Genomic DNA, 13,496 nt, shown 5'->3' with positions numbered 1-13,496 from the left:
TTAAAGAATTATTTCTAACTTTTTTCAGTATTCATGTATTATGCATATCATTTCAAATAAAGAAGTGACATTTCACTGATTAGCAATTGCGAATTATTAAATTCAGATCAATGGTAAGCGTATTATAGTTAATTATAGACCACTGTTGAAGGTATCTGTATTAAAACATCGGCACTCAACTGAATTTTTTTATTTTGTCATCCAATGAAAATTTAATTCTGATTTTGGCAGTAAAAATCACTCATCTTAATGATACTTTGATAAACTTCCATTATCTAAGGCAGATAATTGAAACAATAAATTACAAGAGATGCAAATCACAAGGAAACATGATCGTTTCAACGCTATATTTCGAAGAAACCTAACTGATGGATAGAGTGGTCTCTGTGAAGGTAATGTAACTCTTAGAGATATTATCTTTCATAAAACATAACAAAGTTTTGAAGTCGCCTCCATATTTGTCAGCATTAATCGTTTCAGCAATCGAAACTAAGACGAGAATTTTACACTACTTATGTAATAGATGTTAAGTATATATGTCATACGGAATCAATAACTGATATATCGTATTCAAGCCAATATTGTGTTATTACTGAAATAGATATAAAATGTAGAAATGAAACAAATGAATTAAGACATTCTGTTCATTATTTGTCGTGCTAAAAATTGACTACTCACGTTCTGTTTTCCGATCCAATCATAACAAGCCGGAGATGAAATAAAAAATGGTAATCACAATTTAATATCACTCTAGACGTAAGTGGTAGTATAGGAAATCTGATAGATGTTCAGATTTCTATCAAATTCAGTCTAACAAATTCAGGACACAAAACTCTGAAATCTTCAGCTTTCAATAGACAACGGTAAATACATATTGTGACTTGAGAAATAAAATTGATATATCATCAAGTTCTATTGCAAAGCAAATAAACTCATAACAGTCTATGTCAATGTTTTTACAATCAATTAAAAGAAATACAATTCACAAGGAAACACGAACGTTTCAACGCCATATTCAGAAGTATATATGTCATACGGAATCAATAACTGATATATCGTATTCAAGCCAATATTGTGTTATTACTGAAATAGATATAAAATGTAGAAATGAAACAAATGAATTAAGACATTCTGTTCATTATTTGTCGTGCTAAAAATTGACTACTCACCTCCTGTTTTCCGATCCAATCATAACAAGCCGGAGATGAAATAAGAAATGGTAATCACAATTTAATATCAATCTAGACGTAAGTGGTAGTATAGGAAATCTGATAGATGTTCAGATTTCTATCAAATTCAGTCTAACAAATTCAGGACACAAAACTCTGAAATCTTCAACTTTCAATAGACAATGGTAAATACATATTGTGACTTGAGAAATAAAATTGATATATCATCAAGTTCTATTGCAAAGCAAATAAACTCATAACAGTCTATGTCAATGTTTTTACAATCAATTAAAAGAAATACAATTCACAAGGAAACACGAACGTTTCAACGCCATATTCAGAAGTTATATATGTCATACGGAATCAATAACTGATATATCGTATTCAAGCCAATATTGTGTTATTACTGAAATAGATATAAAATGTAGAAATGAAACAAATGAATTAAGACATTCTGTTCATTATTTGTCGTGCTAAAAATTGACTACTCACGTTCTGTTTTCCGATCCAATCATAACAAGCCGGAGATGAAATAAAAAATGGTAATCACAATTTAATATTACTCTAGACGTTAGTGGTAGTATAGGAAATCTGATAGATGTTCAGATTTCTATCAAATTCAGTCTAACAAATTCAGGACACAAAACTCTGAAATCTTCAGCATTCAATAGACAATTGTAAATACATATTGTGACTTGAGAAATAAAATTGATATATCATCAAGTTCTATTGCAAAGCAAATAAACTCATAACAGTCTATGTCAATGTTTTTACAATCAATTAAAAGAAATACAATTCACAAGGAAACACGAACGTTTCAACGCCATATTCAGAAGTATATATGTCATACGGAATCAATAACTGATATATCGTATTCAAGCCAATATTGTGTTATTACTGAAATAGATATAAAATGTAGAAATGAAACAAATGAATTAAGACATTCTGTTCATTATTTGTCATGATAAGAAATTGACTACTTACCAACTGTTTTCCGATCCAATCATAACAAGCCGGAGATGAAATAAAAAATGGTAATCACAATTTAATATTACTCTAGACGTTAGTGGTAGTATAGGAAATCTGATAGATGTTCAGATTTCTATCAAATTCAGTCTAACAAATTCAGGACACAAAACTCTGAAATCTTCAGCTTTCAATAGACAATGGTAAATACATATTGTGACTTGAGAAATAAAATTGATATATCATCAAGTTCTATTGCAAAGCAAATAAACTCATAACAGTCTATGTCAATGTTTTTACAATCAATTAAAAGAAATACAATTCACAAGGAAACACGAACGTTTCAACGCCATATTCAGAAGTATATATGTCATACGGAATCAATAACTGATATATCGTATTCAAGCCAATATTGTGTTATTACTGAAATAGATATAAAATGTAGAAATGAAACAAATGAATTAAGACATTCTGTTCATTATTTGTCGTGCTAAAAATTGACTACTCACATGCTGTTTTCCGATCCAATCATAACAAGCCGGAGATGAAATAAGAAATGGTAATCACAATTTAATATCACTCTAGACGTAAGTGGTAGTATAGGAAATCTGATAGATGTTCAGATTTCTATCAAATTCAGTCTAACAAATTCAGGACACAAAACTCTGAAATCTTCAACTTTCAATAGACAATGGTAAATACATATTGTGACTTGAGAAATAAAATTGATATATCATCAAGTTCTATTGCAAAGCAAATAAACTCATAACAGTCTATGTCAATGTTTTTACAATCAATTAAAAGAAATACAATTCACAAGGAAACACGAACGTTTCAACGCCATATTCAGAAGTATATATGTCATACGGAATCAATAACTGATATATCGTATTCAAGCCAATATTGTGTTATTACTGAAATAGATATAAAATGTAGAAATGAAACAAATGAATTAAGACATTCTGTTCATTATTTGTCGTGCTAAAAATTGACTACTCACGTTCTGTTTTCCGATCCAATCATAACAAGCCGGAGATGAAATAAAAAATGGTAATCACAATTTAATATTACTCTAGACGTTAGTGGTAGTATAGGAAATCTGATAGATGTTCAGATTTCTATCAAATTCAGTCTAACAAATTCAGGACACAAAACTCTGAAATCTTCAGCTTTCAATAGACAATGGTAAATACATATTGTGACTTGAGAAATAAAATTGATATATCATCAAGTTCTATTGCAAAGCAAATAAACTCATAACAGTCTATGTCAATGTTTTTACAATCAATTAAAAGAAATACAATTCACAAGGAAACACGAACGTTTCAACGCCATATTCAGAAGTATATATGTCATACGGAATCAATAACTGATATATCGTATTCAAGCCAATATTGTGTTATTACTGAAATAGATATAAAATGTAGAAATGAAACAAATGAATTAAGACATTCTGTTCATTATTTGTCGTGCTAAAAATTGACTACTCACGATCTGTTTTCCGATCCAATCATAACAAGCCGGAGATGAAATAAGAAATGGTAATCACAATTTAATATCACTCTAGACGTAAGTGGTAGTATAGGAAATCTGATAGATGTTCAGATTTCTATCAAATTCAGTCTAACAAATTCAGGACACAAAACTCTGAAATCTTCAGCTTTCAATAGACAATGGTAAATACATATTGTGACTTGAGAAATAAAATTGATATATCATCAAGTTCTATTGCAAAGCAAATAAACTCATAACAGTCTATGTCAATGTTTTTACAATCAATTAAAAGAAATACAATTCACAAGGAAACACGAACGTTTCAACGCCATATTCAGAAGTATATATGTCATACGGAATCAATAACTGATATATCGTATTCAAGCCAATATTGTGTTATTACTGAAATAGATATAAAATGTAGAAATGAAACAAATGAATTAAGACATTCTGTTCATTATTTGTCGTGCTAAAAATTGACTACTTACCAACTGTTTTCCGATCCAATCATAACAAGCCGGAGATGAAATAAAAAATGGTAATCACAATTTAATATTACTCTAGACGTTAGTGGTAGTATAGGAAATCTGATAGATGTTCAGATTTCTATCAAATTCAGTCTAACAAATTCAGGACACAAAACTCTGAAATCTTCAGCTTTCAATAGACAATGGTAAATACATATTGTGACTTGAGAAATAAAATTGATATATCATCAAGTTCTATTGCAAAGCAAATAAACTCATAACAGTCTATGTCAATGTTTTTACAATCAATTAAAAGAAATACAATTCACAAGGAAACACGAACGTTTCAACGCCATATTCAGAAGTATATATGTCATACGGAATCAATAACTGATATATCGTATTCAAGCCAATATTGTGTTATTACTGAAATAGATATAAAATGTAGAAATGAAACAAATGAATTAAGACATTCTGTTCATTATTTGTCGTGCTAAAAATTGACTACTCACGTCCTGTTTTCCGATCCAATCATAACAAGCCGGAGATGAAATAAGAAATGGTAATCACAATTTAATATCACTCTAGACGTAAGTGGTAGTATAGGAAATCTGATAGATGTTCAGATTTCTATCAAATTCAGTCTAACAAATTCAGGACACAAAACTCTGAAATCTTCAACTTTCAATAGACAATGGTAAATACATATTGTGACTTGAGAAATAAAATTGATATATCATCAAGTTCTATTGCAAAGCAAATAAACTCATAACAGTCTATGTCAATGTTTTTACAATCAATTAAAAGAAATACAATTCACAAGGAAACACGAACGTTTCAACGCCATATTCAGAAGTATATATGTCATACGGAATCAATAACTGATATATCGTATTCAAGCCAATATTGTGTTATTACTGAAATAGATATAAAATGTAGAAATGAAACAAATGAATTAAGACATTCTGTTCATTATTTGTCGTGCTAAAAATTGACTACTCACGTCCTGTTTTCCGATCCAATCATAACAAGCCGGAGATGAAATAAAAAATGGTAATCACAATTTAATATTACTCTAGACGTTAGTGGTAGTATAGGAAATCTGATAGATGTTCAGATTTCTATCAAATTCAGTCTAACAAATTCAGGACACAAAACTCTGAAATCTTCAGCTTTCAATAGACAATGGTAAATACATATTGTGACTTGAGAAATAAAATTGATATATCATCAAGTTCTATTGCAAAGCAAATAAACTCATAACAGTCTATGTCAATGTTTTTACAATCAATTAAAAGAAATACAATTCACAAGGAAACACGAACGTTTCAACGCCATATTCAGAAGTATATATGTCATACGGAATCAATAACTGATATATCGTATTCAAGCCAATATTGTGTTATTACTGAAATAGATATAAAATGTAGAAATGAAACAAATGAATTAAGACATTCTGTTCATTATTTGTCGTGCTAAAAATTGACTACTCACGTCCTGTTTTCCGATCCAATCATAACAAGCCGGAGATGAAATAAGAAATGGTAATCACAATTTAATATCACTCTAGACGTAAGTGGTAGTATAGGAAATCTGATAGATGTTCAGATTTCTATCAAATTCAGTCTAACAAATTCAGGACACAAAACTCTGAAATCTTCAACTTTCAATAGACAATGGTAAATACATATTGTGACTTGAGAAATAAAATTGATATATCATCAAGTTCTATTGCAAAGCAAATAAACTCATAACAGTCTATGTCAATGTTTTTACAATCAATTAAAAGAAATACAATTCACAAGGAAACACGAACGTTTCAACGCCATATTCAGAAGTATATATGTCATACGGAATCAATAACTGATATATCGTATTCAAGCCAATATTGTGTTATTACTGAAATAGATATAAAATGTAGAAATGAAACAAATGAATTAAGACATTCTGTTCATTATTTGTCGTGCTAAAAATTGACTACTTACCAACTGTTTTCCGATCCAATCATAACAAGCCGGAGATGAAATAAAAAATGGTAATCACAATTTAATATCACTCTAGACGTAAGTGGTAGTATAGGAAATCTGATAGATGTTCAGATTTCTATCAAATTCAGTCTAACAAATTCAGGACACAAAACTCTGAAATCTTCAGCTTTCAATAGACAATGGTAAATACATATTGTGACTTGAGAAATAAAATTGATATATCATCAAGTTCTATTGCAAAGCAAATAAACTCATAACAGTCTATGTCAATGTTTTTACAATCAATTAAAAGAAATACAATTCACAAGGAAACACGAACGTTTCAACGCCATATTCAGAAGTATATATGTCATACGGAATCAATAACTGATATATCGTATTCAAGCCAATATTGTGTTATTACTGAAATAGATATAAAATGTAGAAATGAAACAAATGAATTAAGACATTCTGTTCATTATTTGTCGTGCTAAAAATTGACTACTCACGTTCTGTTTTCCGATCCAATCATAACAAGCCGGAGATGAAATAAGAAATGGTAATCACAATTTAATATCACTCTATACGTAAGAGGTAGTATAGGAAATCTGATAGATGTTCAGATTTCTATCAAATTCAGTCTAACAAATTCAGGACACAAAACTCTGAAATCTTCAGCTTTCAATAGACAATGGTAAATACATATTGTGACTTGAGAAATAAAATTGATATATCATCAAGTTCTATTGCAAAGCAAATAAACTCATAACAGTCTATGTCAATGTTTTTACAATCAATTAAAAGAAATACAATTCACAAGGAAACACGAACGTTTCAACGCCATATTCAGAAGTATATATGTCATACGGAATCAATAACTGATATATCGTATTCAAGCCAATATTGTGTTATTACTGAAATAGATATAAAATGTAGAAATGAAACAAATGAATTAAGACATTCTGTTCATTATTTGTCGTGCTAAAAATTGACTACTCACGTTCTGTTTTCCGATCCAATCATAACAAGCCGGAGATGAAATAAGAAATGGTAATCACAATTTAATATCACTCTAGACGTAAGTGGTAGTATAGGAAATCTGATAGATGTTCAGATTTCTATCAAATTCAGTCTAACAAATTCAGGACACAAAACTCTGAAATCTTCAGCTTTCAATAGACAATGGTAAATACATATTGTGACTTGAGAAATAAAATTGATATATCATCAAGTTCTATTGCAAAGCAAATAAACTCATAACAGTCTATGTCAATGTTTTTACAATCAATTAAAAGAAATACAATTCACAAGGAAACACGAACGTTTCAACGCCATATTCAGAAGTATATATGTCATACGGAATCAATAACTGATATATCGTATTCAAGCCAATATTGTGTTATTACTGAAATAGATATAAAATGTAGAAATGAAACAAATGAATTAAGACATTCTGTTCATTATTTGTCATGATAAAAATTGACTACTTACCAACTGTTTTCCGATCCAATCATAACAAGCCGGAGATGAAATAAAAAATGGTAATCACAATTTAATATTACTCTAGACGTTAGTGGTAGTATAGGAAATCTGATAGATGTTCAGATTTCTATCACATTCAGTCTAACAAATTCTACACACAAAACTCTGAAATCTTCAGCTTTCAATAGACAATGGTAAATACATATTGTGACTTGAGAAATAAAATTGATATATCATCAAGTTCTATTGCAAAGCAAATAAACTCATAACAGTCTATGTCAATGTTTTTACAATCAATTAAAAGAAATACAATTCACAAGGAAACACGAACGTTTCAACGCCATATTCAGAAGTATATATGTCATACGGAATCAATAACTGATATATCGTATTCAAGCCAATATTGTGTTATTACTGAAATAGATATAAAATGTAGAAATGAAACAAATGAATTAAGACATTCTGTTCATTATTTGTCGTGCTAAAAATTGACTACTCACGATCTGTTTTCCGATCCAATCATAACAAGCCGGAGATGAAATAAGAAATGGTAATCACAATTTAATATCACTCTAGACGTAAGTGGTAGTATAGGAAATCTGATAGATGTTCAGATTTCTATCAAATTCAGTCTAACAAATTCAGGACACAAAACTCTGAAATCTTCAACTTTCAATAGACAATGGTAAATACATATTGTGACTTGAGAAATAAAATTGATATATCATCAAGTTCTATTGCAAAGCAAATAAACTCATAACAGTCTATGTCAATGTTTTTACAATCAATTAAAAGAAATACAATTCACAAGGAAACACGAACGTTTCAACGCCATATTCAGAAGTATATATGTCATACGGAATCAATAACTGATATATCGTATTCAAGCCAATATTGTGTTATTACTGAAATAGATATAAAATGTAGAAATGAAACAAATGAATTAAGACATTCTGTTCATTATTTGTCGTGCTAAAAATTGACTACTCACGTTCTGTTTTCCGATCCAATCATAACAAGCCGGAGATGAAATAAAAAATGGTAATCACAATTTAATATTGCTCTAGACGTTAGTGGTAGTATAGGAAATCTGATAGATGTTAAGATTTCTATCAAATTCAGTCTAACAAATTCAGGACACAAAACTCTGAAATCTTCAGCTTTCAATAGACAATGGTAAATACATATTGTGACTTGAGAAATAAAATTGATATATCATCAAGTTCTATTGCAAAGCAAATAAACTCATAACAGTCTATGTCAATGTTTTTACAATCAATTAAAAGAAATACAATTCACAAGGAAACACGAACGTTTCAACGCCATATTCAGAAGTATATATGTCATACGGAATCAATAACTGATATATCGTATTCAAGCCAATATTGTGTTATTACTGAAATAGATATAAAATGTAGAAATGAAACAAATGAATTAAGACATTCTGTTCATTATTTGTCGTGCTAAAAATTGACTACTCACGTGCTGTTTTCCGATCCAATCATAACAAGCCGGAGATGAAATAAAAAATGGTAATCACAATTTAATATCACTCTAGACGTAAGTGGTAGTATAGGAAATCTGATAGATGTTCAGATTTCTATCAAATTCAGTCTAACAAATTCACACACAAAACTCTGAAATCTTCAGCTTTCAATAGACAATGGTAAATACATATTGTGACTTGAGAAATAAAATTGATATATCATCAAGTTCTATTGCAAAGCAAATAAACTCATAACAGTCTATGTCAATGTTTTTACAATCAATTAAAAGAAATACAATTCACAAGGAAACACGAACGTTTCAACGCCATATTCAGAAGTATATATGTCATACGGAATCAATAACTGATATATCGTATTCAAGCCAATATTGTGTTATTACTGAAATAGATATAAAATGTAGAAATGAAACAAATGAATTAAGACATTCTGTTCATTATTTGTCGTGCTAAAAATTGACTACTCACGTCCTGTTTTCCGATCCAATCATAACAAGCCGGAGATGAAATAAGAAATGGTAATCACAATTTAATATCACTCTAGACGTAAGTGGTAGTATAGGAAATCTGATAGATGTTCAGATTTCTATCAAATTCAGTCTAACAAATTCAGGACACAAAACTCTGAAATCTTCAGCTTTCAATAGACAATGGTAAATACATATTGTGACTTGAGAAATAAAATTGATATATCATCAAGTTCTATTGCAAAGCAAATAAACTCATAACAGTCTATGTCAATGTTTTTACAATCAATTAAAAGAAATACAATTCACAAGGAAACACGAACGTTTCAACGCCATATTCAGAAGTATATATGTCATACGGAATCAATAACTGATATATCGTATTCAAGCCAATATTGTGTTATTACTGAAATAGATATAAAATGTAGAAATGAAACAAATGAATTAAGACATTCTGTTCATTATTTGTCGTGCTAAAAATTGACTACTAACATGCTGTTTTCCGATCCAATCATAACAAGCCGGAGATGAAATAAGAAATGGTAATCACAATTTAATATCACTCTAGACGTAAGTGGTAGTATAGAAAATCTGATAGATATTAAGATTTCTATCAAATTCAGTCTAACAAATTAAGGACACAAAACTCTGAAATCTTCAGCTTTCAATAGACAATGGTAAATACATATTGTGACTTGAGAAATAAAATTGATATATCATCAAGTTCTATTGCAAAGCAAATAAACTCATAACAGTCTATGTCAATGTTTTTACAATCAATTAAAAGAAATACAATTCACAAGGAAACACGAACGTTTCAACGCCATATTCAGAAGTATATATGTCATACGGAATCAATAACTGATATATCGTATTCAAGCCAATATTGTGTTATTACTGAAATAGATATAAAATGTAGAAATGAAACAAATGAATTAAGACATTCTGTTCATTATTTGTCGTGCTAAAAATTGACTACTCACGTTCTGTTTTCCGATCCAATCATAACAAGCCGGAGATGAAATAAGAAATGGTAATCACAATTTAATATCACTCTAGACGTAAGTGGTAGTATAGGAAATCTGATAGATGTTCAGATTTCTATCAAATTCAGTCTAACAAATTCAGGACACAAAACTCTGAAATCTTCAGCTTTCAATAGACAATGGTAAATACATATTGTGACTTGAGAAATAAAATTGATATATCATCAAGTTCTATTGCAAAGCAAATAAACTCATAACAGTCTATGTCAATGTTTTTACAATCAATTAAATGAAATACAATTCACAAGGAAACACGAACATTTCAACGCCATATTCGGAAGTATATATGTCATACGGAATCAATAACTGATATATCGTAGTCAAGCCAATATTGTGTTATTACTGAAATAGATATAAAATGTAGAAATGAAACAAATGAATTAAGACATTCTGTTCATTATTTGTCGTGCTAAAATTTGACTACTCACGTTCTGTTTTCCGATCCAATCATAACAAGCCGGAGATGAAATAAGAAATGGTAATCACAATTTAATATTACTCTAGACGTTAGTGGTAGTATAGGAAATCTGATAGATGTTCAGATTTCTATCAAATTCAGTCTAACAAATTCAGGACACAAAACTCTGAAATCTTCAGCTTTCAATAGACAATGGTAAATACATATTGTGACTTGAGAAATAAAATTGATATATCATCAAGTTCTATTGCAAAGCAAATAAACTCATAACAGTCTATGTCAATGTTTTTACAATCAATTAAAAGAAATACAATTCACAAGGAAACACGAACGTTTCAACGCCATATTCAGAAGTATATATGTCATACGGAATCAATAACTGATATATCGTATTCAAGCCAATATTGTGTTATTACTGAAATAGATATAAAATGTAGAAATGAAACAAATGAATTAAGACATTCTGTTCATTATTTGTCGTGCTAAAAATTGACTACTCACGTCCTGTTTTCCGATCCAATCATAACAAGCCGGAGATGAAATAAGAAATGGTAATCACAATTTAATATCAATCTAGACGTTAGTGGTAGTATAGGAAATCTGATAGATGTTCAGATTTCTATCACATTCAGTCTAACAAATTCACACACAAAACTCTGAAATCTTCAGCTTTCAATAGACAATGGTAAATACATATTGTGACTTGAGAAATAAAATTGATATATCATCAAGTTCTATTGCAAAGCAAATAAACTCATAACAGTCTATGTCAATGTTTTTACAATCAATTAAAAGAAATACAATTCACAAGGAAACACGAACGTTTCAACGCCATATTCAGAAGTATATATGTCATACGGAATCAATAACTGATATATCGTATTCAAGCCAATATTGTGTTATTACTGAAATAGATATAAAATGTAGAAATGAAACAAATGAATTAAGACATTCTGTTCATTATTTGTCGTGCTAAAAATTGACTACTCACGTGCTGTTTTCCGATCCAATCATAACAAGCCGGAGATGAAATAAGAAATGGTAATCACAATTTAATATCAATCTAGACGTTAGTGGTAGTATAGGAAATCTGATAGATGTTCAGATTTCTATCACATTCAGTCTAACAAATTCACACACAAAACTCTGAAATCTTCAGCTTTCAATAGACAATGGTAAATACATATTGTGACTTGAGAAATAAAATTGATATATCATCAAGTTCTATTGCAAAGCAAATAAACTCATAACAGTCTATGTCAATGTTTTTACAATCAATTAAAAGAAATACAATTCACAAGGAAACACGAACGTTTCAACGCCATATTCAGAAGTATATATGTCATACGGAATCAATAACTGATATATCGTATTCAAGCCAATATTGTGTTATTACTGAAATAGATATAAAATGTAGAAATGAAACAAATGAATTAAGACATTCTGTTCATTATTTGTCGTGCTAAAAATTGACTACTTACCAACTGTTTTCCGATCCAATCATAACAAGCCGGAGATGAAATAAGAAATGGTAATCACAATTTAATATCAATCTAGACGTAAGTGGTAGTATAGGAAATCTGATAGATGTTCAGATTTCTATCACATTCAGTCTAACAAATTCTACACACAAAACTCTGAAATCTTCAGCTTTCAATAGACAATGGTAAATACATATTGTGACTTGAGAAATAAAATTGATATATCATCAAGTTCTATTGCAAAGCAAATAAACTCATAACAGTCTATGTCAATGTTTTTACAATCAATTAAAAGAAATACAATTCACAAGGAAACACGAACGTTTCAACGCCATATTCAGAAGTATATATGTCATACGGAATCAATAACTGATATATCGTATTCAAGCCAATATTGTGTTATTACTGAAATAGATATAAAATGTAGAAATGAAACAAATGAATTAAGACATTCTGTTCATTATTTGTCGTGCTAAAAATTGACTACTCACGTTCTGTTTTCCGATCCAATCATAACAAGCCGGAGATGAAATAAGAAATGGTAATCACAATTTAATATCACTCTAGACGTAAGTGGTAGTATAGGAAATCTGATAGATGTTCAGATTTCTATCAAATTCAGTCTAACAAATTCAGGACACAAAACTCTGAAATCTTCAGCATTCAATAGACAATTGTAAATACATATTGTGACTTGAGAAATAAAATTGATATATCATCAAGTTCTATTGCAAAGCAAATAAACTCATAACAGTCTATGTCAATGTTTTTACAATCAATTAAAAGAAATACAATTCACAAGGAAACACGAACGTTTCAACGCCATATTCAGAAGTATATATGTCATACGGAATCAATAACTGATATATCGTAGTCAAGCCAATATTGTGTTATTACTGAAATAGATATAAAATGTAGAAATGAAACAAATGAATTAAGACATTCTGTTCATTATTTGTCGTGCTAAAAATTGACTAGTCACGTTCTGTTTTCCGATCCAATCATAACAAGCCGGAGATAAAATAAGAAATGGTA

Source organism: Ylistrum balloti, unplaced genomic scaffold, assembly GCF_031769215.1.
Source record: "Ylistrum balloti isolate Yb309-2 unplaced genomic scaffold, AGI_CSIRO_Ybal_v1 Utg371748, whole genome shotgun sequence".
In the NCBI taxonomy this organism is placed as follows: Eukaryota; Metazoa; Mollusca; class Bivalvia; order Pectinida; family Pectinidae; genus Ylistrum; species Ylistrum balloti.
This window is presented reverse-complemented; position numbering follows the sequence as displayed.